The sequence below is a fragment of the Chiloscyllium punctatum genome, chromosome 23 (genome assembly GCF_047496795.1).
Source record: "Chiloscyllium punctatum isolate Juve2018m chromosome 23, sChiPun1.3, whole genome shotgun sequence".
NCBI lineage: Eukaryota > Metazoa > Chordata > Chondrichthyes > Orectolobiformes > Hemiscylliidae > Chiloscyllium > Chiloscyllium punctatum.
The window spans coordinates 61,209,972-61,237,146 of NC_092761.1; the positions used below are offsets into that span (position 1 = coordinate 61,209,972).

General features: G+C 41.1%; 1 protein-coding gene across 21 annotated transcripts in view; it reads left to right on the top strand.

Moving 5' to 3' along the window:
- pknox2 (pbx/knotted 1 homeobox 2) overlaps positions 1-27,175 on the top strand; it is a 462,769-nt gene that overhangs the window by 100,022 nt on the left and 335,572 nt on the right. For 18 of the 21 annotated variants that reach the window (XM_072593094.1, XM_072593109.1, XM_072593097.1 and 15 more), the window contains exon 2: positions 15,100-15,162. The exons of the other annotated variants lie outside the window; for them this stretch is intronic. The gene's annotated coding sequence lies outside the window, so the exon portion shown is untranslated. The remainder of the gene's footprint in view (positions 1-15,099; positions 15,163-27,175) is intronic. 21 annotated transcript variants of the gene reach the window in all.

Genomic DNA, 27,175 nt, shown 5'->3' on the forward strand with positions numbered 1-27,175 from the left:
TGGAGGGAAAAATAAACTCTTGGAAAGCTGAAGGGAACTGAAGGCCCCAGGCCTGACAACCTGGATCATAAGAATTTCTATGAAGTGCATGCAAAGATAGTGGAAGTAATTTTTCCAAATTCTCTTGATTCTTAAAAGGTCCTCATGGATTGTAAAGCCATAAAAGTATGCCCTCTCGTCAAGAAAAGAGGGAGACAGAAAACAGGAAATGATGAAAGGCAAGCCAGCTTGCTGTGGCGTCACTGGCAAAATGCTGGAATCCGAAATCAAAGAAGTAGTAGCAGGATGTTTAGTGGATCATTATGTAATCAGATGGAGTTGACATGGTTTTGTGCAAAGAAAATTTTATTTCTCAAATTTATTAGGGTTTTTAAAGCATGGAACAAACAGGGTGGATAAAAGGGACCTAGCGAATGTACAGTAGTGTATTTACATTTCCAAAAGGCATTCAATAAGGTGCTATGTGAAAGGTGTGTTATGGTAGATAAGAGCTCAGGGTGTTGGGGATAACATATTAACATGGTAGAGGCTAATTAAGTTACAGGAAACAAAGGGACAGAGGGAGGATAAAAATAATTCATTTTTCAGGCTAGCAAACCATAACTAGTGGTGTGTCACAGGAATGACTACAATTACAGCAACTTTTAACACTCCATGCCTTTTGCATTAAAGGTAAACACTCCATTTGCCCTCTCAATTGTTCTCAATACCTTCATGATAATGTTTTTGTGCTTCATATATAAGAATTCCCAGATCTCCCTGTGTAGAATTCTGTAGTTTTTTTCTGTTCTAATAAGATTCTGATTTTCTATTCTTCCTACCAATGTGAGCCATTTCATGTTGCCCAATCCTTCAACCTTTCTCTATCCCTTTGTAGACTCTTTGTATCCTCACAACTTCCTTCTGATCAGTAGCGTATTTGGCTACAATACTGTCAGTCTCCTCATCCAAGACAACAACATAGATCTCAAATAGCTGAAGCCTCAGAATGAAAAGGAAAGTCACCATAGCCTTGGAGGGCAGCTGTCTCATTATAGAGAGACAATTGGTGATGGTTTAACCTCTCCTCAGGCAAGGAGTGAGTTTGAAAAGGAGATTCTTCCATGGAAACCTCATCTGGTGCAGGAATTAAACCTTTGCTGTTGGTATCATACTGCATCACAAACTAACCAACTGAGTTAACTGACATCCTACGCCCCTCCCCACCCCCCTTACCATGGGGAACCTAATCAAACGCCTTGCTAAAATCCATGTACACCGCATCCACTGCTGTATCTTCATCAATGTGTTTTGTCACATCCTCAAGGCTTGTGAGACATGACCTGCATCTCTCAAGGACATGCTGACTATCTGTAATCAAACTATGCATTTCCAAGTAATCATAAATCCTGCCTCTCAGAATACTCTCCAATACTTTGCCCACCACAGACGTAAGACTGACTGGTCTGTAATTCCCAGGGTTATCTCTATTCCCTTTCTTCAACATGAGAATAACATTTGCTACCCTTTAATCATCTGGTACTACTCTAGTGGACAGTGAGGACACAAAGATCATCGCCAAAGGCACAGCAATCTTGACCCTTCCCATGTGATATTGAATTCAAATTTCACCATCTGACTTAGTGTGATTTGGACCCATGTCCCCAGAACATTGACCTAGGTTTCTGCATCAGTAGCATTGTGCCATTGCCTCTCTTTCCTGACATCTAAAGGCACGGGGTCAACACCCCGGGGAAGAAACTGAGATGTTTCACCTGATATTCAGATGAGGATGTGACCCAATTTCCTCCAGCTAAACCTAGGGAGGGTTTAATGTCATTTTCTATGATTCCAGCTGCAGATTTGCCAATGATTCCTCTCCATGCACTGACCTCTGTCTTAGGGTTAAGTAAATTTTGTGCAACCTCTTGCTGACAATATTACTACTAGAATCAGAAATGGACACACGCTCCCTAGCTCAGTGCCTAAGCTGCTGAAATTCTCTCTGCTCAATGTTTTTACATTCTGACGTGACTATTCAGTGCACATTTTTGTCTTGCCTCCCATTCTTCAGCTATGCAAACTTCTAGCTCATCCATCACGCTGCTGACCATCACCAACCTTGCCCCAGAACCTTGGGATCGCTCACCAAAAAGGTATTCAGTCCTGTCCTCCACCATGCTTCTTGTTCATCCTGCAGCCCCCTCACCTACCCATTGACCAACATGCCTCTAGCCACCCTAACTCCACATCGTGGTGGTACCTCCCTCAGCACTGCTAATTCTGCGCTGCCTCCTTTAAGACCTCCCCTAAATCTTATTTGTTTGACCAAGTATTTGGCCACTTCCGCCAATGTGTTTTTGCTGCTGCTTTTCTGTTCCTGGAAAATGAAGTACTATTCGATTGCGGAATTGCTGAGCCAAGGTATTGGCAGCCTGATGTCTTATTTTTAGGTGCTGCTGTCATCAACAGGGTCTGAAGTGTCAACAGCTCTGCCAGAGTGAATGAGGGGAAGTTGCAAACTTTTGCAAATATCCTCCCTGTGCCTTCGTAATGGGAACGGTGCATGTCAAGAGGGGAGAGTTGGGATCCAGGTTTTAACCGAATCCTTGGGTCATAAGTAATTTTGAAGAGAGATTTTTGAACATGATGCTATTTGCTTTTAAAACAGCAAGTTGTTGCCAAGTAAGTGGTTGTTGTTTGTTAACACAATTCATACTGAGTTGTAACAGTACAGCATTTCTCCCCACTCAGTTCCAGTGATTCCCTTTCTCTCCTTTTTGTTGTTGGAGGCATTGATGGTTGTCAGGATGCTGGATCTAGTACCGGACATGTCAGGCTCCCTCCACTTCTTAGAAGGGTGACGGTTGATGTGGTTTTTGTTAAAACGAAGAAGGGGAATTGCGTGTTGCAACTGAGTCCAATCCTGGCCTTGCTGCCCATGTTAGTGTGGGAGATGGGGGGAGCAGAGTGGTGAATGAACTGGAATGGGTGTGCTGACTGGGTTTCTCCTGTTGTCTGCTTACCTACTCCCTCACCTTGCTCTTATAACCAGTTATCTGAAATCAAAGTAGATATTAGATGTACCTCAGGATGAAGAACGCGCAAACGTACAAATTAGCAGGCTGCAGCCATTTGGCTCCTTGAGTCGATTCCATCATTCACTAAGGTCATGGCTAATCTCTTTAAATTCCACATTCCTATCTATTCCCAATAGTTGATTGTATCGCTGAATAAAAATTAAACTACCTCCACCTTATTCAATTACTCTCCCTCCATCATCTTCTGAGGCATTGTTTTCAAGGTCACAGAACCCTCTGGAGAAAACATTTCTCCTCTTTGCCATCTGAAAAGAGAGGCCACTAATTCACCCACTAGAGGAAGCATCCTTTTTACCGGTCACCTTGTCAGGAGAGTTTAAGACCTTGTACATTTCAATCAAGTGCTGTTTTACAATGGAAACAAGTCCGGTCTGTCCAACTTTTCCTCAAGTCAACCCCATTTGTTCCAGGTACCAACCTTGCAAGCCTCCTCTGAATTGCCTCCACTGCATTTACATCTTCTTTAAAATAAGGAGACCAAAACCATGTCCTGCATTCGAGATCTGGCCTTACCTATGTCCTGTATAACTGAAGTACAACATCCTTATTTTAATATTCAATTCCTTTCATAATTAAAGAATAGCATCCCATTTGCTTTTACTCCGATAAGAAAGAAAGAAGGTCAGAATTTCTTTTCTGAAGGGCCTGTCACAATTTCCGTGTTCTAAAATGCATTCCAGACAATAGAAAAGACAAAGCTTTGTGTCATAACATTCCTGAAGAGGTTGGTTAAAAATATCTGAAGAAGCACACATTAAGGTATGGTCACATAGGAATGTGGCAGTCAATTTGCTGTTCACAATGTTTCACAGGTGATGATTGACCGGTAGATACTGGCTATGACAGAGGGGAGAACTTCCCCATGGTTTCTCCAAAATATGCTACCAGACCTTTCATCTGAGAGGGCAGCGGAGGTCTCAGTCTAATGCCTTATCCAAAAACATAATGCTCAGACAGGGTAGTTCTGTCTTGGTACTGGACTTAGTTCAGGTCTAGATTTTGTATTCAAGTACCTGGAGTGTCATTTGAGTGCATGACTTTCTGACTCTGACAAGAAACTGCTACAGTTCAGCTACATAGGTACTGCTGTGAAGGTGAGTGAGATAAATGGCTTCTGTCACTGCTTAGGTACTGGAATGGATTGGGGGGAAAGAAATCAATTGCCATCGATTGCTGTGACCTCCTTCCTCCAGGTTTGCAAATTCTTTTCATTCAAAAAGAATGATTGATTCATTCTGGTATGAGCCCTCTCCTTTGGAAGCAGTAACTCATTCTTAACCCCCCCCCCTGCCCCCCACATCATATAAAAGTATCAATTCCCTTCTGTATTCCAGTTACAAGCGAAGTTAAAGGTTTAGATACAAATAGCACCAGCAAAACTTGGAGCATTGTATTTACCTAATGGGATTTTAACTGGCGAGGCCCTTTACAACAAATATGTTGTAATTAGGAAAGAATAGCAAGTTTATTGCATCATTAATCCAAGTCAGAATCTGGTTGTAGAGAACAAAATATGTAATTATCTGTGAATGCTCTTAATTGGTGCCTTATGGCTAGATTTGAAAATTAAGAAATCTGGGTGGAAGTTAATTGTAGTAAGAGAGAGAGAGAGACAAATAATATTTTTTTCCTTGGAGTTTAAGGTTTTTAACTGGTCATTGTTTTTAGATTTTTGGGGGGTAATCTACACCCTAATTTCCTCTGTTTTGTTCATTATTGATATTCTTGAGTCCTTTAACAAATGTCTACGATTGCCAAAGCAAATCTTGGGACCTGAGACACTATCTAATTTCCATCCTGCTCCCTCCAGGTTTACGTTCAAACCACACAGTAGTGCATCCCTACCTATACAACTCCTGTAGTATCACAGTGTTGTACAGTGTTCACACTCCCCTGCTCTCTTTGGCGTTAATTGTATGTCTGCTACACACTACAGAAAACCGATTTGAGTAGAACGGGATCATGAACCTTGTGCTGCTGCAATCCAAAATAAAAGAATGCTATAAAATTGAAAACTGTAAGGAGATTATCTTTTAAGTTGTGTAATGTATAAACTTGGATTGAAGGTGCTGGTGGATGGCACAATGTCTCAGTGGTTAGCACTGCTGCCTCACAGTGCCAAAGACCAGAGTACAATCCAGCCTCAGGTGACTGTGTGGCGTTTGCACATTCTCCTCATGCTGTGTGGGTTTCCTCCAGGTGCTGTGGTTTCCTCCCACAGTCTAAAGATGTGCAGGTTAGGTGGATTAGTCATGGAAAATGCAAGGTTACAGGGTTAGAATGGATCTGGGTGGAATGCTCTTCGGAAGATCAGTGCAGACGCAATGGGCCGAATGGCCTGCTTCAATACTAAGGATTTCTATGATCCAAAATATTACAGGTTAGGCTCTCCAGTACTAACTGAGTTCTTCAATCTAATTTCTAGTGTGTCCTGGGATTAAACTGTTGCTGTTGCCTCTATCTCAATAGAGGAAGAAATATTTGTATAGATACTTTTTCTAAACAGCGATGTTTTGATATAACGTCACAAAACCTGATATCAAACCAGGTGAAACTTGAAGTGCTTTTTTTTAAATCTAAAAGGTTATAGAAGCAAAGTGGAAGGCCAGACTTCCCTTTATTTTAATGAATGCCCAGCATGTGGTTTTTTAACGGGGCTGTGTGAGCACTTTCCTACTTCATTCATCAGTCTTTGGTTGATCTTGCCTGCAGCATGTTCAGCTGAGTTGGAGTGGAAATCAGCAAGAGTCCCTGCTTCTCGGTGCTCTGAGTAGCAACCACTGGAAAAGACCTGAAGACAATACTGTAATTGAATATCTTGTCCCTACCTTCCCCCGTGCTTCCTCATTGTCAAATAGGTTATCAACTTTCAAAAATGGCCAGTTGCCTGAGTTTCTGGTGGATGGTGGGACTGTTGAAAATATAACTCGTCATTCATCAGTGTCTCAATAAAGTTGTAATCCATCGCTTCAGTCGCAGCTGTCATAACCTCAGCATGTTCTTAAAATTCCATAGTCAATGAAATACTTTTTGTTATTTCAATATTCTTATCTAGTAATTGCAAGGTCCCACAGACAACTCTATAAAATTCACATAGTGAGTGCCACAGGATAGCAAAAAAAAAATTCTGAAAAAGTTTCACCCTTTTAATTCTAAATCAAAATATTCCTCTCACACTCTTGCCAACTCCACCCTCTATGTGACAGAAGGCTGGACTTGCAGCCATCAAAAAGTGTACCACATGACTTTGAGGCATGTCCACCTTACATTGATAGATATTTGCTGATGATGAGATATAAATAATCTCTGGAAAAATCTTTCCTGACTGGGGCTCAGTCACATCACATTTGATTGAGTGTTCTGCGTGTTCAAAGTTGTTCCTGATTGATTTGAAAGGGACCTTGCCATTTCGAACCCTAACATTTGGCCATTATTTCTGTTTCACCAAGTTTAATTTCTGCTCTTTAGTGGGTTTAGTTTGGTCATTCATGATGTAAAGGCCGATGGCCTGCACAATGTATCTCCTCACTCCCTTCAGTAAACTGTAGTTTTGTCCTCAAGCAGGACAAATCCAACTACCCCATCAGTCTAGTTTCGATCAGCAGTAAAGTGATAGAAGTTGTCATCAACAGTACTACCAAACAGCTGTTCAGCAATAACCTGCTCAGTGACGCCCAGTTTGGGCTCTGCCAGGGCTACTCGGCTCCTGACCTCATTATAGCCTTGGTTCAAACGTGGACAAAAGAGCTGAATTTCAGCAGGTGAGAATAACTACCCCTGACATCAAGGCCACATATAACTGATGGTGTCTTGGAGGGTGTCATGGTGGTTCAGTGTTTAGCACTGCATCCTCACAGTGCCAGGGCCCCGCATTCAATTCCAACCTTGGGGGACTTGCTGTGTGGGGTTTGCACATTCTCCCTGCATCTGCGTGGGTTTACTCAGATGCTCTGGTTTTCTCCCACAATCGAAGAATGTGCAGGTCAGGTGAATTGGCCAAGCTAAATTGCCCATAGTGTTCAGGGATGTGTAGGTTAGGTGCATTAGTCAGGATAATAGGGGAGGGGAATGGGTCTGTGTGTGTAAATCTTCGCATGGTTGGTGTGGACTTGGGGCCGAAGGGCCATTTTCCACTCTTAGGGATTCTATGGTTCTAGGAGTGCTAGAAAAACTAGAATCGATCCAAATCGGGGCAAATGTTTGCTAGTATGCAGCCATACCTCTCACACAAGAAGATCGTCATGGTTGTTGAAGGTCAATGTTCCATTTTTGCAGGATTTCTTTAGGGTAGTGTCCTAGTCCAACTGCCTTCAGCTGCTTCATCAATAACCTTCCCTCCATCATAAGGTCAGGTTGACCAGAAACTCAACTGGACTCACTACATAAATACAGTGGCGACTAGAGCAGGTTAGAGCCAAGGAATTCTGCAGCATGGACCTCCCACTAGCTGTCCAGTGGGCAGGATTAACCCCATGATGGCTCAAAAAGATTTCACTCAAAGTCTTTAAGGAGTTTCAAATTTCTGAGCTTCCAAATCAAATAATGATAAAAATGAAAGAGAAGCATTAGAGTTAGAAGAAGACATGCAAGAGAAATATTATAAGAAGAAAGGGGTTGGATCTATGTAGATTGATTTAAGGCTGAACTTTCCATGAAATACTGTCCACAGATGACTCCAGTAAACTTTGTTCTATCATGACTGATGAGTGGAGCTCACTTTCATCAATTTCAGAAAAACCGGCAACTTATTGCCTTCTTTGTGGATGAAGATCGGTATAGCTGGGAATCATTGGAACATAATATTGAAAAGAAACAGCACTTTTAAAAATGGCTGCTGAGTGAAAAAGGAATAATTCACTTCCTGATTCCCCCCAAAGCCTGTCCATCACCTGCAAAGCACAAGTCAGGACTGTGATGAAATACTTCTCATTTGCCTGGATGGGTGCAGTTCCAACAACACTCAAGAGGCTTGACACATTCCAGGATGAGTTGAAAAGTGTGGAGCAGGTCAGGCAGCATCTGAGGAGCAGGAGGATCGATGTTTTGAGCATAAGCCTTTCATCAGCAATGTCGGAGGAGGGAGGGCAGGGGGCTGAGAGATAACGGACAAAGCGAACAGCTTGACTTTGGTCCACACTTTAAGCAGCCTTTCCCTCACCAGTGAAGCTCAGTAGCAGCAGTGTGTGCTCTATACAAGGTGTGCTGCAGAAATTTACCCAAGATCCTCAGACAACACCTTCCAAACACCTGACCATTTCCATCTAGAAAGACGGGGCAGCAGATACATAGGAACACCATCATCTGCACATTTCCCTCCAAACCAATTACCATCCTGACTTGGAAATATATCACCATTCCTTCACTGTTGCTGGGTCAAAATCCTGAAACTCCTTCCTAACAATCTCTCCGTCAATGTCAGCAAAACGAAGGACCTGGTCATTGACTTCAAGAAACAGAATAGAGAGCATGTCCCTGATTTTATCAATGGAGCTGAGGTAGAGATGGTCGAGAACTTCAAGCTCCTGGGAGTAATGATCGCCAATAATTTGTTATGGTCCATCCGATTCGATGCTACAGAGAAGAAAGCACACCAATGCCTCGATATCCTCAGGAGGCTAAGGAAATTTGATATGTCCCCAAGGACTCTTACTAATTTTTAGAAATGCACCATAGAAAGCATCCTATCTGGATTAATCACTGTCATATGGCAACTGCCCTTCCCAAGACTGCAAAACACTAGAGTTGCGAACACAGCCCAGTCCATCACACAAACCAGCCTTCCATCCATTGATTCCATCTATACTTTTCACTGTCTCAGGAAAGCAACCAAAATAATCAAAGACCCCTCCCAACCTCTTCTGTCAGGCAGAAGGTATAAAAGTTCAAAAAACATATGAATAGATTCAAGAACAGCTTCTTCCCAAGGCACGGTGGCACAGCGGTTAGCCTCACAGCGCCAGAGACCTGGGTTCAATTCCCGCCTCAGGCAACTGTCTGTGTGGAGTTTGCGCATTCTCCCCATGTCTGCGTGGGTTTCCTTCCACAGTCCAAAAATGTGCAGGTTCGGTTAATGGGCCATGCTAAGTTGCCCGTAGCGTTAGGTGAAGGGGTAAATGTAGGGAATGGGTCTGGGTAGTTTGCTCTTCTGAGGGTCGTTGTGGGCTTGTTGGGCTGAAGGGCCTGTTTCCACACTAAGTAATCTAATCTAAGTAATCTAATCTAATCACTGTTATCAGATTTTTGAAAAGACCTCTCAAACGTTAAATCTGGTCTCTCTCTCTCTCTCTCTGCAACACTGTATTCTGCGCTCTGTTGTGCCACATTGTACCGTACAAAGTGCATCAATCTGCCTGGATAGCATGCAAATCAACACTGTTCACTGTATCTTGATATATGTGACAAAAAAATCAATCAATAAATCCAAGGGCATTATGGGTCAATCTAGTGCACATGGCCTGCAGTGGTTAAAGAAGGCAGCTCACCACTGCTTTTTCAAGTATAACTAAGGGCAGTGAATAAATGCTAGCCCAGCCAGAGATGTACACAAGAGAATACTAAAGGTTGAAGATGCAACTGTGTAATCAGAAATCATCTTTGGGTTAATTATGATACTCAAGTTGAGAATGGATTTGTTCATCAGGGAGTAAGAGTGAAATTTGTAGTTGTGACTGATGATAATGGATTCACTCTTCCCAATAGTTAATTGGAGGGAACTTTTGCTCATTCAGTAATAGGTTTCAGATATGTAATCTGATATCTTGAGCATGGTGATGGAGATGTGAGAGATGATTGGAGAAACTCAACTGGTCTGACAGTATCTGTGGAAAGAGAAATAGAGTTAATGTCTGGGTCCAGTATGACTACTTCAGAGTGTGGTTGAAGGTACAGTGGCGTGCTATAAGAATATATGTGAAAAGGGATGATAACATTGGAAAGCATCTTGGAGATGAGGAATAGAAGGGGGTTAAGGTTCATTCCTTGTGGTGGGGGAGGAGTTCCACCAACCATAATGGCACAATTAGGAAACAAAACCATTCCAAGTGAACCTGTGGCTATGAATGGATAGATAAGAATGGAAATAATCAGTTTGTTCAAAAGAAAAATTGCACGTTAATTTAGACCCCTCAAATAGTTGTTTTTTTGTCAGTCAATTCTGATTGAAGTCAAATTGCTTTCAGATAGAGTCTGACGTCGATAATGAAACATTACAACTCTGGAAGTGCTAATTACTGCAAAGGTAGTAATTGATTTAGGCTCAATAATAAATGGAATTCTTTTACTTGAACCTGTTTATAGTCTGAAACGTGAGAATACATTTTAAGCTTGTTTGAGAACTGATAGATCAATGTGTTGAATTGTACAAGCATAAATATCTTGCACCATTTTACATGTAATGATCTGATATGGTTTTCATCACTTCTGCCTTGCCGCACCCCCCCCCCCCCCCCCCCACCCACCACCTGATTTTATAATGGTTTAGGCCATGTGCTAAACCGTTGCCAATAAAGGGTCCACTGAGGTTGGTTATTTGACATTAATCCAGTTCGTTGACAGTGTCAAAATTCATCTTTCTCAGAATTGACCTGGTTAATAATTATAAATTATTTGGTTACGTATCCTGTTCTACTGTATGGAGCTGTGCCAACATGGAAACATATTCATATCACTCAGCAAAGGATGCCCAGGAATTTGATCAAGGGTGAAAATTGAATGTGAAAGTAAACTAACTTGAAATATCAAAACACATTTTTAAAAGTTTCTATCACTTGCTGTAAAAGACGATGTGAATAAAATGTTAGCCCTTTAAAAGCAGGGATGGCTGACATTACAATGGGAATTAACAAATGTGAGTGACGTTAAACAAATATTTTGCTTCTCTACACAAAGACAGAAATGTCGGAAATAGTGGGAAACCAGTGATCTAATGATGGTTAGGAACCTAATGTAATCAATATTAGTAAAATATTGGAGAAATTAATGGACCTGGAAGCCAGCAAATGTCATTTCCTGTTATTTTTCTCAGGGGGTGGTAGATGGGGTCTAACTCGATGCGTGTGTTGATGGAGTCTGGTTGGAATGCCATACTTCTAGGAATTCTCGTGCTTGTCTCTGTTTGGCTTGTCCTAGAATGGGTGTGTTGTCTCAGTTGAAGTGGTATCCTTTTGAAGTGGACACATTGCCACAGGAAATAACATCACCACAAGAAATGACATCACCAACCTAAAGAAACCCAAACATAGAAAGCAGGAATTATCAGCAGTGCTTCACCCGGAGGCCCACTGAAGATGTTACCTAGTATGGTGATGAAACATCTGGAAATGAACCTTCCAGCTCAGCAAGCAAAGCTGCATCCATAATTCCTCATTCCTGATGAAGGACTCATGCCCGAAACGTCGACACTCCTTCTCGGATGCTGCCTGACTTGCTGTGCTTTTCCAGCACTACACTCTCGACTCTGACCTCCAGCATCTGCAGTTCCTCCCTTTCTCCTAGGTAGCAAATATAACCCTGCTGTTCACAAAAGGAGAGTAAGAGAGAAACTGTGAATTATATGCTAGTTAACTTGACATCAATGATCAGGAAAATGCTGGAATCTGTTTTTCGTGCTATGGTAACAGGGCACTTATAAACTCAAAATAAGATTGGGCAGATGCAATAGATTTTGAGGAGAAAATGGTGTTATCAAATCTTTTTGAGATTTTTGAAGTTGTGACTGGTGGAGTGCATAACGTGAGATCAAATGTGTAAATATTTATGTAAATACAAATATTTTTAGGTTTTTCAGGCACCTTTTAACATGAGAGGTTTTAAGACTAAATGGAGATTGATTAATTAGTAGGGTTAATACATTAACATGGATTGAGCATTGGTTAATGGTAGATATACAGAATGGAATAAATAGATGATTTTCAGGTTGACAGATTGTAACAAGAGGGCTGCTTAAACAAGCTGCTAATTAGATGTGGAAATCGAAATATAGAAAGTTGGAGTTTGGCCACACAAAACTAGGCGGGGAACTAAGGTCTGAGAAGAATGCAAAGCGGGTTGGAAAGGAGTATAATCCAGATAAGTGAGTGGAGAGAAAATGGCTTCTGGAGGATGATGGGGAGAAATGTAAAATTATCCATTTTGTAGGATGAACAGAAGTCTGTTTTTAAATAGTGATTGTCGAACACGTTAGTAATCAGTGAGATTTGACTCTTGTCGTACACAAATTGCAGAAAATTAATGTGCAGGAGTGTTGAATAATAGAAAGGGAATTGCGTATTATACCTTTACTGCAGAGAGCTGGAGTATGGCAAGGAAGTCTTACTGTAATTATGCACGGTGTTGGTGAGATCAGGGCTGAGCACTGTGTACAGATTTGGTCTCTGCCTAAGGGAGCTTACATTTGCTTGAATGGGGCTACAAAGGTACATGAGATTATTGAAAAAGATGTTTTAATGAAGAGAGATTGAGTAGAATAGGAAGATACTTTCTCGAGCCTAGAAGATTGAGAGGTGATCTCGTTATAAAGATTTCTCATGGATTGACAGGGTAGATGCTGAGGTACAATTTGCTTTGGCTGCAGAACAAGGGATTATAATCTCAGAATTGTATATACCGTACTCCATTATTTTCTTTTCTTTATGTATTGTGAGCTAAGGTGGGAAGATACTGCTCTGAATGCACAGACTGTAAAGATATGCTTGCAGTTTTAAAGATCATGTTTATTCTAGCACATTGGGTTGTATATGCAATGTTGTCTTTTCCTGGAACCGTGAGAGCAAAGGCAGACAGAATGGAGCCAAAGGTTTCTGAACTAAGGCTGCTTAGCAACAACGTTTTGATTGGCTCCTGCCCATGATTTGTCTGGGGGAAGGGCAGTAGCAGCAATTTGGCCTGTAAAGAGGAAACATCAAAAATCTACCCCTCACACCATCCCTGTTTAGAGATGTACCAGAAAATCTCTCATTACAGTTATAACTGGAAATCAAAATAGAGTGGATGCTGGAAATCCGAAACACACAGAGAAAACTGAAGAAACTTAGCAGGCCCGGGAGCATCTGTGGAGTGAGAAAAACAGAGTTAATATTTCTAGTCTGGTATGACTCTTCTTCAAACTGCTGAGAATCCCCAGCTTTCTACGTGTTTGTTTCCCATCCCAACTAGCTGGCTTCCTCTCCACTTCCAGTGGAAATCCCCTGTTGAAGAAGGAATAAAATATCTCTAGAGACATCGGAAAGAGGAACTTTTAACCAGTGAGTGGTGTGCCACCAACCTTGTGTCAACATCAAAGTACTGTATTGAAAAGAAACAAAAAGAAAGCAACTGAATGAATTCTGGCATCTGGATTGGTGCGATCAAACTGTGCTCTTTTGCACCCTTTATATCCATGCATTGTCTGTCTAATGTGTCTGCCTGGATGTGAACGGGGAATTTAAGAAGGAGCAGAGTTTTTAAAATTGTGTGGAGTTGTAAATTAGCAAATAGGAAATATGAATTGCTATTGGTTAAAGGTAATTTTTACATAAATGAATTGTTACTTTCTCAAAGATGTAAACCGGGTGAGCATTGTCTCTTAACCTGAGTTTGTTAGTCAGGTAATTTAGGATTGCTGGATAGCTTGACTGCATTTTCCATATCTGTGATAACTGTAGGAACAGAGGGAATTGATTTCTAGTGCATTCCTCCATTTGTCAGGACATGATAAGGTGTCAGTCATTTATGTATGAGGTGAGGAATGATTTCTCCATCCAGTGGACAGTATTCTCTTTCTCAGATAGTTCAATATGTTCAATTTTGAATGGATTCAAGGCAGATCAGTCCATCTTTTTCTTAGATATTACCAAAAAAAGGAAGTATGGTAAGAAAGAAGAGTTAATGTTCTGGAAGGCCGGCATGATCAAATTAAATGATTTGAAAAGGCTTGAGTGGGCAAATGGATCTTTATAATAGAAAAGTAACAACCCGATTTCATTTAACCTGTTTCTTTGAGCCGAATCAATTGAGACCATAAAATGTAGGATTTAGAAGTAGGCCATTCAGCCCGTCAAATCTGCTCTTCTATTCAATGAGATTATGGTTGATAATAATCCTCAACTGCACTTTTTCTGTCTTTTTCCCTTAACCCTTGATGCCCATGCCGATTAAAAATGACTATCTTAGCCTTGAATATACAGAATGGCCCAGTCTCAACAGCCTTCTGTTGTAACGAATTCTATCAATTCATAACTCTCTGAGAGAATAACTTCCTTCTCCTATTTGTCTTAAATGGTGTGACCCTTTAGTCTGAGATTATAACCTCCAGTTTTAGACACTCCTACAAGGAGAAACAATCTTTCCTCATCTACATAGTTAAGTTCTCTCAGAATCATGTATGTTTCATTAAGGTTGACTTTCATTCTTGAGGATTGACCCTCAGGTCAAACTTGGTCTCTGAACAAGATAGGCCAGCATGTCACTGAATTCCAGTGCTAATGCACATTGAAGACTATACTTGAGGTAACAAGAATCCTCACTCTATTTCATATCACATCTCACCAGAACTGGTTTGTACTTGCTAGTGTTGAATGTTTTGTGTGGAGGGTGATGGGCATATATTAACCAAGTGAAGATTGACCGACTGTTTTGAAAGTTGGAATCCCTTGTGATTCTTCTTAAAATTTACTTTTTTTATAAAAAAAAGGTACGGTTAGTTCCATGATATAACTCCACCTTGTCTTTATATTGTCTGCTGGTATCACTGCTGAACAATCCATTCCACTTATTCCAGCATTCCCTTGCTTCCAATCAAAGGCTTCTTAACCTGAAGTTACCTTGATTCTACCCCTTTGGAATTCCATCTCTTGTCCAATGAAACTTTCTTCACTCCTCTAGATAACTCCCTTTTCCCGAGGTGCACATTTCCTTTAAGGGATCCTTGGAGTATTTGGCTGAAGTTGCTATCATTTTGGACATTTTCTTTGCGTTGTCCATACTGGAGGCCCTATTGAATGACTAGTTAAGTTTACCCCAATGTTACCTTGTATTTCCACAGATGTACCAGAGGAGAACTTGAAGTTTTCTTTAACACATTACACTTCACGGGGGAATCTGCATTGTAAGTAATTTCTTTACTTAATGCCACATGTCTCTGAGGCCTTTGAAACACGCTGATCAATTGGAAGAATGGCAACAGAAGTATTCTTGAGTGTCATGAGTAGGGTTGCCAACTCTGGTTGAGGTTTTTCCTGGATATTTCATCATGTGATGAACAAGCTCCGTTCCCTAAACTCCTGCTTTTGGTGTCCATCCTTGTTGCACTGTGTTCTGATTAAAATGCAAACAGACCCTTACTTGATTGAGTGAATCTCACAAACAACTGTTTAGCCTATTTTCAAATGTTTTTATAAACAGTAAGCAAAGTAATACGTAGTAGATGGGAAAAGTCCATTCTTTGACACTTCTGTGCAAATTCTCCCAGTTGCTTGCAACATAGAATATAATTGTGCAAACTTTACAGCATAGAAGAGGATAATTAGGTCTTTCTTATCTGCATTGATTCTGTGATAGAATAGATCAGCTTATCACATTTTCCCAGCTCTTTCCCTATGCCTCTACTTTTATTTCTCTCTTTAGATTTTTATCCAATTTGTTTTGAAAGCCATGACCTAATCTGTCCCTACCACACTTTCGAGCAGTGCATTCCAGATCCTGACCACACTCTACGTAAAATTAAGTTTTCTAATGGCATGGTGGTTCTTTGTTGCTCTGTTAATATTGGTGCTGTGTAGTTCTTGATCCTTCCATTAATGGGAACAGTTTGTTTCTATCTCCTCTTCTTAAATCACTCATAATTGTGAACACATTTATTAGTCTCTTTATAAGGAGAATAATCCTCAGCAACTCCAACCTTAAATATATTATTCAAGTACCCCACCCTGTGGACGATTCTAAGATCTTCTGCCTAAAGCCTTCACCACCGAAGTGTGCTGTCAGAATCAGGCACCGTACCCGAGAAAACCATTTTTAATTCCTGGAGTTGCCAGGGTAATTCTGGAGAGTTGGCAGCCCTGGTCAAGCTGTTTTGAATCTTTGCATGAACAAGAGCAAAGTGTTGGATACATAAGTTATCATTGTGCATTACTTTCTTGTATATTCCTTTGTTCTGAAATCTATTAAGGAAGAGAAGGATAAGTCAGCCCACAATGCTCAAACTTTGAAGATCTTGTGTTATGACTCAGTTGTAGTGTACCTTGAATGCCTTGTTGACACTGTGAAATTTCTCTCTATGGGATGTGTGCTGTTGCAAAGGGCCGTTGTTCACACGTCAATGTGGTGAAGCCTTTATTCAGTTGCCAGTCACTCTCTCTATCGCTGGAAAAGGAGAAGAGCATTTGGTTTGGAAAGATGCGAATGTTTAATTTATTTGAACAGGGTTTTGTATTGTAGTGAAGTTGACCACATCTCATTCTGTGTCTTGTTGCTTTTTGATTGATCCCTTTTGCCTGGAATGAATATTTTAAAGTCTACACAAGAATTTTACTGTAAGTTGACAAATAGTGATTTGTTTTATATTTTTATCTTTAGAAGGTTTGCAGATTCTTGAAGTGTGATATTTCCACTGGCTAGAATTTTCGTGGTTGGTGAATAATGAAGTACTAAACTGAGATAAAGACAGACAAATACAAGCAATTAGCACATGACTGTGTGGCTTGGTGAGAGTGACGGCCATTAATCTGCTGTTGAAATGTTTCTATGGGTATGGCTCACCAAACTAAAGAGTTAAGTGCTGCAGGTGATGGAATCCTTACTCCACTGTTCAGGTTGTCACACATTGAGATGATTTGGAGAACTGCATGAATTCATGTAAAACTCCGTTATCTCACTTTTTAGATTAGAATCAATCTAAACATCATGGCATAGACAGAGAACACAGGGGGCTAACAGTTTTAACATATTGTCTAGCTATCACCATTGTTAACAGCTAATCTGAGAATGCAACTTTTAAAAAAAGGTTTTGTGATTTACACATGAAAGGAGTGAAACTTTCATGGTATTCAAACAGATGAAAGACTTAACAATCAATTTTTCAATGTATAATTTCAGTTACATCACACTGTAAATTTTTGCTATAAATTCTGTGTGTTAGGATTGAGCCCTCCACTATCACCTGATGAAGGAGCGACGCTCCGAAAGCTAGTGTGTTTCCAATTAAACCTGTTGGACTATAACCTGGTGTTGTGTGATTTTTAACTTTGTACACATTGAGATGATTTTGTCAGCAGAGCCACATTCTCGATCTATTCTTCTCTGACAGGCAGGAGACTCTGAATAAATATATCAATGCTGACAGCCTCCATTATTTCTGGCAACATATCAACACTGTATGTGTGAAGTCCCCACAGTCATCAATATAGTCCAGCAGCTAGATATGAGCCAAATGAATGCTTATCTTTGCTTTGCTTTGGATTCTGCATAGTAAGATAAATAAAGGGGACCAAAGTGTTTCATATGTATTGTGGACAGGGAAGGAAAGGAATATACTGCCAATTGGAGGGTGTGTGCTGGTGTCAGGTAGTGGAAGGCAGTAGAATGTTGGTTTATTGTGAAAATTCCCAGCACAATCTGTTTCTCACACCAGAAATGCTTCCAAGTTGAAGTGGGAAGTGGAGGAATATCGTTTCTAATTAAAGCATGACCAGATATGAATTATCAGACATCGTTTTATACTGCTATTGTGGTAGCAGAAGTAGGCCATTCAGCACTTTGAGATTTCCCTTCCATTCAGTGGCTGACTTTGTAACTCCACTTTCCTGCCTTATTACCATAAGCCTTGATTCTCAACCTTGAACATACTTAATAACTCAGCTTCGATAGCCCCCTATGATAAAGAATTCCATGGATTCACTACTGTCTGAGAGAAAAATTTTGTCTTCATCTCTGTCTTAAATGAGTGACCCCTTATTTGGGATTATGCCCTTTTGGTCTACCATGACAAATCCCACAAGAATCATGTGTTTTAATAAGATCTCCTTTCATTCTTCTAATCTTAAATGAGTGCAAGCTCAACATCTCCTCATCAGAAACTCCTTCCATATCCAGAATTTAAATGCTCTATTATTGCATTCTTTAGAATAATCTACAATATTTTCCCAATGACAAACTTTCAGCTAACTGGTCTTTGGTTTTTTTTTGTGTATTGGCAATTCTCCAACATTCTGAGACTTCTCCAAGATTTAAGAATGCTTGAAGAATTACTGCCTGTCCATTCACTATCTCCATATCGACTTCCTTTAAGATCCTCGGATGCAGCCCATCAAGTCCAGGGGACTCAGCAGCCTTTAGCCACACCAATTTCCCTCGCACTTTTTCTGTAGTGATAGTTTTTTCCATCCCTCCCCTGTTTTGCACTTTGATTATTTAGTGTTAGTGCCTTCTACCATGAAGACCGATGCAGAATATTTATTCAACTCGCTTGCCGTTTTCTGTTTCCCCATCATTGCTTTTCCAGCTTCAATCTCAAAGGCTTATGTTCACTTTGTATTTCACCTTCCTTTTGACATATTTAAAGGCGATCTTCATGCTAACCATTTTGATGTGTCTGGACAGTTTACGCTGAAAGTTCTTGTTTTAACTTTCTCGTCCTCAGAGTCATAGAGTTCTGCAGCACAGAGTCAGGCCCTTTGGCTCAAATAGTCCATGCCAATTTTTCCAGTCTGTATGAAAATTAAAGTCAGCTATAGTTAAAATATCAACTTTTTTTTTACATGTCCTTATCCCTTGATTTTTTTTCAATGCCCTACAGTATGGCTCCTGATAGGGGGCCTACAGATTACACCAACCAGTATTTTGTTTTCTTCCCCTTGTCATTCCTTATCTGCATCTTCTGATTCGATATCATTTCTTGTTCCTTATTCCATTTCGTACTTACTTTTTAAAATGTTTATATGTTCTATACCTTCCTGTTTCACTCTGGGAATTCAAATAGTGTCCTCGTAATACTGCCATATCCTTCAACTTCATAAGCTTATATTGCCTTCTCTGAAACCCCCTGCCCCAGATTCATTTGAAGCCCTCTCTACAGCCTTATTTATTCCACTTGCAGGGACATTAGTCCCAGCACTGTCCATATGAAGCTCCAGCTGCAAAAACAGTTCCAATATCCGATGAACTGCAACCCATTCCTCCCAGACCAATATTTCAGCCTTAACTCCTTGTTTTTTTTATTAAAATGATGAGTAAATGTTACTGTGCTGAAACAAAGACTTCGAAATGCAGCAATGTTACCGTCCTAAAGATGTGCTCGAATGAGTCAAACAGCCTAGTCTTGCCCTTGGTCCTTATGTTTTTTTGCAGTTTTGTCAATGTACTTCTCTGGATAGATGGAGAGAGTTGAGTCAAGATTCGGTTAGTGCTGCAAAAGCACAGCAGGTCAGGCAGCATCTGAGGAGCAGGAAATTGAAAAGCCCTGCTCCTTGGATGCTGCCTGACCTGCTGCACTTTTCCAGGACCACTCTAGTCTTGACTCTGATCTCCAGGACCTGCAGGGCTCACTTTCGCCTAGATGGAGAGAGTTGACCCTGTGAAGACCTGAGAACTGATTTGTGCCTATACCTATTAGGGAGGGACCATAGGGACTTGGTAAGAAAGGGTGGAATTAGAAATTGAATAAAGTAATGGCCAATTTATCCAAAATAAGTTAATGTGTTAAATTAACTTTTACTTTTTAAAAAATGCACATAGGTCATTTGTTAACCTGTATTAAGATTTAAGAAACAATTTATTGTTTGCTTTAATAAATTGTGCAAATTTTGAAACTGCAATTTAAAATTAGCAACAACAGAAGGTGATCTGACTAGTTGAGTTCAGGCTGTGTGCTTGATGCTGCTGCTGAAATCACTTCTAAAGATGAAATGTTTGATTAAAATTGTTGATTTTGGTGTATTTACAGGACCTTGCCACTTTATCCGAAGGTTAGACGAGTTAGGATGTTCATTGAGCACGTATTTTAGCCTGACAATTATTTGAATACAGAGACAGTGTAACACTGTCAGAGCTGCCAGCTTTTAGATGAGTCCTATTTACTCGCCAAGGTTTGAACAAGGATCCCATTGCATTTGTGAAGGAGATCCCAGGGACTGTTCCCTCAATGCACTGCTCAGGATTAATCAGAATAACTAAAACTGATCGTTTGGTCAGCTAAACATTGTCATTTTGCTGATGTGCATTTGCATCGCAATAGTAGCTACACTTCAAAATGCACTTCACCAGCCATTTAGCTCTTTGGAATGTCATCAAGAACGTGTGAAGAATCCAATCAATGCTAGCTCTTAAATCAGTCTTATTATTGAAACATTATTTACAGAAGATCGAGATCAAATGGATGTCAGTGAATATAATTAACCTTCTCACCTGATTTAACATTTGAGTTCTCGTATTTGAGGGATGATGGTGCTGTGTAATGGAACACTTTAATATCCAGTACCATCATTGAACCCTCTTGGGTCAGGTACACTTAATTGTAACATTTCTATTTCCCATAACAGCTGTCTCTTTTTCACAACAGAGCGAAAAGGCTAGTCACATCTAGCTTTTTTTGTTATATATTGGGGAAAGCTGTCAGTTAAGCAAATTCAGGACCAGGATATGTGCTGGGGTAGAATCCCAGTGAGTTGTACTCAGCCCTTTTCCATCTTTTTGAAGATGGGGGTTGGGGGGATGTGGTTTGGACTAAGAGTAGAGAGTTTCTGAGGTGCCTTTCTTGCTATTGCAGTATGAGCCCTTGGATATTGTTTGCTGTGAATAAATGGGAATGGTTTCAACACTACTGCAGAAACAGATTGGTCTTTATAGTATCAGAATCCCCATTTCTCAACCAGATGACCAGGATGAGGTAAGTTTTGCGGATGGTGGAGTTATTAAAAATCATAGAGGACATGGCAGGAGCCTCTTATCCCCAAGCATTTTGCTCTTTTTAAGATGATCAGTTTTGTGAAGTTTGGGTGCCTCACTGTGGAGAGGTAAGATATTTGATCAAAATATTTAAACTGGGTTCCCAGTGCACAATTGGGAGAGCAGTTTAATTTTGACAATCAGTGTTGGGGTTTCCCAGAGTTTGGAAAACCTAACATTAAAGATTAGCCAGGAAGCATTTCAGGTGAGTTTAGGCAGGACAGCAGGTATAGTTAGTTCCCATCCTTGGTCACTGTGCACCCATACCTTAATAGCTTGTTTATTTCTATTTACATCATCAATTCATCTAACTTATTAGCAGTGCTTTGGGTATTCAGATATAGTGTCTTTGATTTGAACTATTAACTATTTTTCTCTATTGTGAAGACTCTATTATCACAATTGGGGGGTCATTTATTCATTGGCTGAATGGTTGGTTTACGATGCAGAGTGATGCCAACAGCATGAGTTCAATTCCTACGCTGGCTGAGGTCAACATGAATGTTCCACCTTCTTAGACTCTCACTTTGCCTGAGACATGGAGTCCTTCAGCTTAAACTACCACCAATTGTTTCTGTCTCTTTTAGGGTGCACAGTGGCTCAGTGGTTAGCACTGCTGCCTCACAGTGCCAGGGACCCAGGTTTGATTCCAGCCTCGGGCGACTATCTGTGTGGAGCTTACACATTCTCCCTGTGTCAACGTGGGTTTTCTCTGGGTGCTCCAGTTTCCTTCCACAGACCAAAGATGTACAGGTTAAGTAAATTGGCCAAGCTAAATTGCCCAACGTGTTCAGGGATGTGTAGGTTAGGTACATTAGTCAGGGGTAAATGTAGAGTAATAGGGTGGGGGAATGGGTTTTCGGAGGGTTGATGTGGACTTGTTGGGCTGAAGGCCCTGTTTCCACACTGTAGGAATTCTATGATTCTAATGATAGAGCAGCCCTGAGCCCATGGCAACTTGACCTTTATTATGACCACCATTAAACTTTCTGGCCTTGTTGACATCGATTTTTACCTAAATCTTTACACAAACCTTGACTTTTCTCTTCAGATTTATAGATTTACCTTCCTGGTTGTGAGGGGATTTTCTAGCATAGGGATGCAGTTATATTGGAGCAGGACTAAACCATTCTGCCCCTCAAGTCTGCTCCATCATTGTGGATCATGGACGAGCATCTCCAGCAATATGATGATGTCATTAGCAATTGGAATCTTATCAATTGTAAGAACCATATCCTTTAAGTTTTGTGGTTTTTAAAACTGGTTTTGGTCAATTGAAATGAGAAAGAACTGCTCTGAATGGGTAACTGTATGGTTTGAAAACACGTAACCTGACACCCATGGCAATTGTAGTGTTTGACCAAGCAGTAAATGACAAATTGTAGCCAAGGGGTTGTGTGTTCCATCTTGCCTCTTTGTTCTCTGCAGTCAAAACTCACTTTAAACCTGAAGAAAAACCTTTGCCTTTTGCAAATCAATGGAAACATTCAGAAGCCAGGAAGGAATTTTCAGATCAACAAGAACCAACTGAACAGAATTTGTAGACAAAGGCCATTGAACTGTCTTTCCAGTTTGATCTCTGTTCATCTTTGTTCCCTGTCTGCATGTCTGTCCACTGTGGGTGTTTAAAGGGAGTCAGAAAGGGCATGACAGTGCTATATGCGGATGGTTTATCCCTGCTTACTGGTAGGTGTAAAAGACCTGCACCTGGTCTGTGCTTACTATCAACATCTGAAAATCAGGTAAATTGGGTAATTTTGTGTTCTTATATTAAAACTTTTAACTTCTGGGACAACTCTGGGAATAGTAGGGCTTGGTTTGAGTGCTGTAACCCAGTGCGTCATGACGCCTGAGTGATTGAACTGTCAGCTAATGTGAGTTCCCGAAGCCATCAGATTCTCAACTTTCCAGTAGTTGGAGCAGTGCTACCCCAGCCTTATCCCACTGTGCCCCCACCTTGGTGCTTCACTGTTGCTGAGAGTGCAGACTTGTACGAGAAGGAGGGAGGGTGCAAGGGAGGGAGGAAACAGCTGTTTAATCCGTAAGTTAAGAACACCTGCCTTCTCAATGTATTTTTAAGGCCTGGATTCAGGTTTTCAAGATTTAGCGTTTGGGTTGCAACAACAGTTTTATTTAAAAAGTGAGATACTAAGGGGCTTTGCAATTGTTGGCACTTGGCTGGAACTCCATGGCAGCTGTAGCTACTTGGAGGTTATGATCCCAAAATTTTGGCTGGTCACCCCTCTTGTGTTGTGAGCAATAGTTTGGAATGACCTGATGTTGAGTACACTCTGTTCATAGTTTCATAGTCATAGAAGCAGGAGTAGGCCATTTGGCCCGTCAAGCCTGCTCTACCATTCACTAAGATCATGGCTAATCTATTCATTGTCTCAGCTCCTTCTACCTGCATTATTCCCATACCCCTTAATTCCCTGACCATGCAAAAACCCATCCAACTGTGTCTTGAATATATTTAGTGAAGCTGCCTCTACTGCTTCCTTGGGCAGAGAATTCCATAGATTCACTACTCTATAGAGTATTCCATAGATTCCTCCTCAACTCTGTCCTAAATCTACTCCCCCTAATCTTGGAGACCATGTTCCCTCGTCCTAATCTCATCCACCAGTGGAAATTACATGCCTGCCTCTATCTATCCCTGTCATAATTTTATATGTTTCTGGATGGTCCCCTCTCATTCTTCTAAATTCTAGCGAGTACAGTCCCAGGCAGCTCAATCTCTCCTCACAGGATAACCCCCTCATCTCCAGAGTCAACCTGGTGAACCTACTCTCCACTGCCTCCAAAGCCAGTATATCCTTCCTCAAGTAAGCAGACCAGAATGCACACAATACTCCAGGTGCAACTTTGCCAACACCTTGTACAATTGCAGCAGAACCTCCCTGCTCTTAAATTTAATCCCTCTAGTAATGACAGCCAGTACTCTGTTTGACTTCCTGATTACCTATTGCACCTGCAAATCAATTTTTAGTGATTCATGTACGAGCACTCTGAAGTCCCTCTGCACAACAGCATGCTGCAATCTTCCACCATTTAAATACTACTCTGACCTACTAATTTAACTTCCAAAGTGGATAACCTCACATTTACCATCCATCTGCCAGACCCTTGTCCACTCACTTAACCTGTCTAAATCTCTCTGCAGACCCTCCACATCCTCTGCACAGTTTGCCTTTCCACTCAATTTATGTCAAATGTTACACCCTGTCTCCTCTTCCAAATCATTTATGTATATCATGAATAGTTGCGGGCCCAATACTGACCCCTGCGGCGCCCCACTCACCATTGATCTCCAACCAGAGAAGCACCCATTTATTCCAACTCTCATCTTTCCATTGGTTAACCAGTCCTCTCTTCATGCTAGTACATTCCCTGCAACTCCTTGCATTCTTAACTTATGGATGAGTCTTTTATGCAGCACCTTATCAAACGTCTTCTGGAAATCCAAGAATACAATATTCACCTGTTCCTCTCCATCCACTGCACTTGTTATATCCTCAAAGAACTCCAGTAAGTGTGTCAAACATGGCCTTCCCTTCCTGAATCCATGCTGCGTCTGCCTGATGGAGCCTTGACGTTCATGTTGCAATTCGTGGTTGCACTCTGTGCATCAATTTCAGTCTCAATCCACAATGTAAACACTGCAATGGTGTTTTAATGGCTCAGAAATGTATTTGAAATGTTCATAAATATAATATTGCTCAGAAAGCTTGATCATAGGGCAGCAGGGTGGCTCAGTGGTTAGCACTATTGCTTCACAGAACCAGGGACCCGGGTTCGATTCTATCCTCGGGTGAATGCCTATGTGGAGTTTGCACATTCTCCCCATGTCTGTCTCCGGGTGCTCTGGTTTCCTGCCAAAGTCCAAAGATGTTGGGTTAGGTGGATTTGGTGTTACAGTGATAGGGACGGGTCTGGATGGTTTGGATTGATTTGGACGCGATGGGTGGAAAAGCCTGGTTTCACACTGTTGGGATCCTTTGGTCTTCTGGACCCAATCAAATGTGAAAGCACTCTGATAGGAATATGCAAGAAAAACAAATATTGAGGCCATTGACTGCCAAGATATTTGGATGTTAATGTACAATGGCAATGCACTATAAGTGCTTTAGATTAGATTAGATTACTTACAGTGTGGAAACAGGCCCTTCGGCCCAACAAGTCCACACCGACCCGCCGAAGCGTAACCCACCCATTCCTGTACATTTACCCCTTTACCTAACACTACGGGCAATTTAGCATGGCCAATTCACCTGTCGTGCACATCTTTGGACTGTGGGAGGAAACCGGAGCACCCGGAGGAAACCCACGCAGACACGGGGAGAATGTGCAAACTCCACACAGTCAGTCGCCTGAGTCGGGAATTGAACCCGGGTCTCTGGCGCTGTGAGGCAGCAGTGCTAACCACTGTGCCACCGTGCCGCCCACAAAATGTAAAATGAAACATACTGAAAATACTCCGGTCAGGCAGAGCTCACGTTTCTGGTCAGTGACTTCACGTTGAAATCGCTAAAGATATAGAGATAACAGTAATGAAGCAAGTGCAATGGCAAGGAAAGCATAAAGCGAATATCTTGGAGAGTGCAAAGCAGAGCAGGTTGAATTAACAAATGGGTGATGTTGAAAGCCAAGATGGTGGGAAGAGGAAAAACAAAAACCAAAAGATGTAGAGAAGAAATAAAAGGAACTCCTTTGATAACCCAACTATATACCATTGAAAGTATTAAATCCTTTTTGGTTGATTTCTTTGCACCATTGTTCAGTGGTGATCAAACATTTCACTAACAGTTTCACAGGGGGTGGAAGAATCATCCTTCATTTAGTAAATGAACTATACTTTGCCATTTTCAAGATGATAAATTCCAGAAGTAATTGGTGTCTGTGCAATGTTGATGCATGCACTGTGTGTTGCTTACTATCAGAGTGGCTTTTGGTCTGACTGAATACTCAGAAAACCAGGAGACTACTGTTGATGCCCAAATAATGATCAGTGCCATCCTCGAGGCATTTAGCTGTAATCGCATCAGATTCTGTGGCATTGCACGAGACAAATTGGCTGTTGATTTTTCATTTTAGTTTTCTATTTATTGTTGACTTTGTGCGGTTGATGTCTCGTCTTGTCTCATTTCGACTCATCTCGTCGCTCGCTCTTGTTTTCGATCTCGCTCTTTTCCCATGTGTCCCTTTGATAGTTCCCTCCTCCCTCAGACAATAGAGTGGATGTGACAGTTGTCAGACTGCACTGTTACCCAGTAGTCATTGTCTATGTGTTGTCAATAATCAGGTTTCCCATAAGACATAGGAGTGGAAGTAAGGCCATTTGGCCCATCAAGTGGGTGGCATGGTGGCACAGTGGTTAGCACTGTTGCGGGTTCAATTCCTGCCTCAGATGACTGACTGTGTGGAGTTTGCACATTCTCCCCATGTCTGCGTCGGTTTCCTCTGGGTGCTCCGGTTTCCTCCCACAGTCCAAAGATATGCAGGTTAGGTGAATTGGCCATGCTAAATTGTCCATAGTGTTAGGTGAATGGGTCTGGGTGGGTTGCGCTTCGGCGGGTTGGTGTGGACTTGTTGGGCCGAAAGGCCTGTTTCCACACTGTAAGTAATCTAAATACACCAACTGTCCTGTGTCAAGATTGGCAATTGATGGCATCCACTGCATTTCATAGGGGAAAAACAATTAACTTTTGCCTTAACTATAATTTTCTGAAGTTCCATTGATTTGGATATCATTACTTTGGCAAATTGCATGTATCCCTCCTCTAATTAAGAAGGATGTGAAAGAAAAACAAAGGAATAATGGATCAGTTAGCATCTGTTGTCAGGAAGGTATTATTGACTGTAATCAAGGATAGAATAACCATTTAGTTAGAGTCAGCAGTGTAGATTTAAATATATACACTTCCAGAAGACATTGCATCAAGCACTTCACAAACAATTGTTCGCTAAAGTTGAAATTCTTGATGTTGAATGCAAATTACTTAACTGATTCACAAGTTGGCTGAGACAAGTTAGGGATAATATGGAGTGCCTTTAACCAGCCTGTTTGGAGACATGACATCACTCCTCCAGGATTTTAACCCAGATCTTTCAGCTCACATGTAAGGATGCTACCACAAGATCCCCCCCACCCCCCCACCCCCCACCGGTAGGGATAATTG